The sequence below is a fragment of the Anastrepha ludens genome, unplaced genomic scaffold (assembly GCF_028408465.1).
Source record: "Anastrepha ludens isolate Willacy unplaced genomic scaffold, idAnaLude1.1 ptg000165l, whole genome shotgun sequence".
Taxonomy (NCBI): Eukaryota; Metazoa; Arthropoda; class Insecta; order Diptera; family Tephritidae; genus Anastrepha; species Anastrepha ludens.
In genome coordinates, this window is record NW_026530138.1 from 12,501 (window position 1) to 15,799 (window position 3,299).

Below are 3,299 nucleotides of genomic sequence, written 5' to 3' on the forward strand. Positions count from 1 at the left end.
ATATGAAAAAAATGCACATTATTTTTAATTATTTAATGATGAATTTTTCATAATGGATATTCAGGTTCATCGGGCTTAACCTCTAAGCAGTTTCACGTACTATTTAACTCTCTATTCAGAGTTCTTTTCAACTTTCCCTCACGGTACTTGTTTACTATCGGTCTCATGGTTATATTTAGTTTTAGATGGAGTTTACCACCCACTTAGTGCTGCACTATCAAGCAACACGACTCTTTGGAAATATCTTTCTAGTAATCATTAACGTTATACGGGCCTGGCACCCTCTATGGGTAAATGGCCTCATTTAAGAAGGACTTAAATCGTTAATTTCTCATACTAGATATTAAGATATTCCATACACTGCATCTCACATTTGACATATAGACAAAGTGACTTAGTGCTGAACTATTTTCTTTTCGCTCGCCGCTACTAAGAAAATCCTTGTTAGTTTCTTTTCCTCCCCTCATTAATATGCTTAAATTCAGGGGGTAATCCCATATGAGTTGAGGTTGTTTTAAAATATTTTTTATCTTCTCACACAATTTAATAAATAATTATATCATCTTTTCATCTCTATTTTTCTTTTTTTCCTTTTATATAAATATATATTATAAATAATAATTATGTAAAATGAGGCAATTCTAGAATAAAAAAAAATTAATTTTTATGCTAGACATTCCTCCTTTAATTACATATATAAATTAATATTTTATATATATATAAATAATATGAAAATTTTTTAAAGAGAATACTTAGATTCAAAATTTTTATTTCATTTTATTTGAGAGGATTTTTTTTTTTTTAAGAATATATATAATAAATAAAAAATTCATTATATAATCTTTATTTTTTTGCTATTAATATTATGAATTATTTAAAATCCAATAATATACACATTTGCTTAAATTCAATTATTTTTATAAAAGAATAAGCAACTTATTTAGCATAGTCTTACAACCCTCAACCATATGTAGTCCAAGCAGTACTTTAAAATTTAATTTAATGTACATAACAGCATGGACTGCGATATGCGTTCAAAATGTCGATGTTCATGTGTCCTGCAGTTCACACGATGACGCACAGTTTGCTGCGTTCTTCATCGACCCATGAGCCAAGTGATCCACCGCTTAGAGTATTTTTTTATTTATTTTTATTTATAACAAATGTCAATTTTTTTTTGCATATATTAATTGAAAGAGTAAAATTAAATAATAATAATAATAATATATAAATTGATTTTCTTTCAATAATATATATCAAATATATTTAACTCTAAACATTTTTATTAAGTTGCGAATGTCTTAGTTCAACAATAATACAGTGGTGGTATTTATTATGTTTGATTATTTTGTATTTTTTTTAATCATTTTATGTATATATAAATATATTAATAAATATATACCACTTTTGTTATTGTGAACAAATTAACTTATCATTCAATCAAATGAATAATAAGTACAACTTTCTATTTTCATGTTTAAAGGTTTTTAAAAGAAAAAATAAGAAAAAACATTACAAAATGTACCATCCATATTATATTTAATATGATATAATTGATGGATAACAAATTGAATGAAAAAGAATAAAAAGAATATGGATTCAAAATAATTATAAATTTTTCTTTTTTTTCTTTTTTTTTTTTTTTCTTTTGTTTGTTTTTGTTTTTATTTTTTTTGGCATTGTTTGTTTTTCTTACGGATATGGAACACAATAATGATCCTTCCGCAGGTTCACCTACGGAAACCTTGTTACGACTTTTACTTCCTCTAAATAATCAAGTTCGGTCAACTTTTGCGAAACAACCGTGACACACGAGGCGTCACAGTGATCACGTCCGGAGACCTCACTAAATAATTCAATCGGTAGTAGCGACGGGCGGTGTGTACAAAGGGCAGGGACTTAATCAATGCGAGTTAATAACTCGCACTTACTGGGAATTCCAAGTTCATGTGAACAGTTTCAGTTCACAATCCCAAGCATGAAAGTGGTTCAGCGGTTTACCCGGACCTCTCGGTCTAGGAAATACACGTTGATACTTTCATTGTAGCGCGCGTGCAGCCCAGGACATCTAAGGGCATCACAGACCTGTTATTGCTCAATCTCGTTACTGCTAGACGCAATTTGTCCATTTAAGAAGCTAGTGTCCTTATAATGGGACAAACCAACAGGTACGACTCCACTTATATAAACACATTCAAACACTTGTACATTCAAGATGTACGCATGAAAGAAGGCTATATAAGTTTCAACATCATAATCCTGAAAGCATCTATTTAATATATTTGAGTCTCGTTCGTTATCGGAATTAACCAGACAAATCACTCCACGAACTAAGAACGGCCATGCACCACCACCCATAGATTCGAGAAAGAGCTATCAATCTGTCTTACACGCTTATGTTCGGACCTGGTAAGTTTTCCCGTGTTGAGTCAAATTAAGCCGCAGGCTCCACTCCTGGTGGTGCCCTTCCGTCAATTCCTTTAAGTTTCAGCTTTGCAACCATACTTCCCCCGGAGCCCAAAAGCTTTGGTTTCCCGGGAAGCGACTGAGAGAGCCATAGTAGTAGCTACACCCAATTGCTAGCTGGCATCGTTTATGGTTAGAACTAGGGCGGTATCTGATCGCCTTCGAACCTCTAACTTTCGTTCTTGATTAATGAAAACATCTTTGGCAAATGCTTTCGCTTAAGTTAGTCTTACGACGGTCCAAGAATTTCACCTCTCGCGTCGTAATACTAATGCCCCCAAACTGCTTCTATTAATCATTACCTCTTGATCTAAAAACCAATGAAAGTAGAACAGAGGTCTTATTTCATTATTCCATGCACAAAATATTCAGGCATTTGGAGCCTGCTTTAAGCACTCTAATTTGTTCAAAGTAATTGTACCGGCCCACAACAACACTCGATGAAGAGCACTGAAGTAGGTTTAAATAGGAGGAATATATAAAAAATACATTGTATTAATTATATATAAGAACTCCACCGGTAATACGCTTACATACATAAGGTAATGTACATACCACAATATATAGTTGTACTACCCGTATGAAGCACAAATTCAACTACGAACGTTTTAACCGCAACAACTTTAATATACGCTATTGGAGCTGGAATTACCGCGGCTGCTGGCACCAGACTTGCCCTCCAATAGGTCCTTGTTAAAGGATTTAAAGTGTACTCATTCCAATTACAGGGCCTCGGATATGAGTCCTGTATTGTTATTTTTCGTCACTACCTCCCCGAACTGGGAGTGGGTAATTTACGCGCCTGCTGCCTTCCTTAGATGTGGTAGCCGTTT

At 33.1% G+C, this 3,299-nt stretch overlaps 2 non-coding genes across 2 annotated transcripts in view; both read right to left on the reverse strand.

Annotated features, from left to right (window-relative positions):
• The window catches only part of LOC128871460 (large subunit ribosomal RNA), a 3,990-nt gene extending 3,478 nt beyond the window's left edge, over positions 1-512 (reverse strand). The window contains exon 1 of the ribosomal RNA XR_008455999.1: positions 1-512. This exon is cut by the window's left edge and continues 3,478 nt beyond it. This is a non-coding gene — a ribosomal RNA (large subunit ribosomal RNA).
• A 442-nt stretch (positions 513-954) lies between these two features.
• LOC128871458 (5.8S ribosomal RNA) lies at positions 955-1,135 on the reverse strand. The gene has a single exon (XR_008455997.1). It is a non-coding gene; the product is annotated as a 5.8S ribosomal RNA (ribosomal RNA).
• Positions 1,136-3,299: the final 2,164 nt, after the last annotated feature.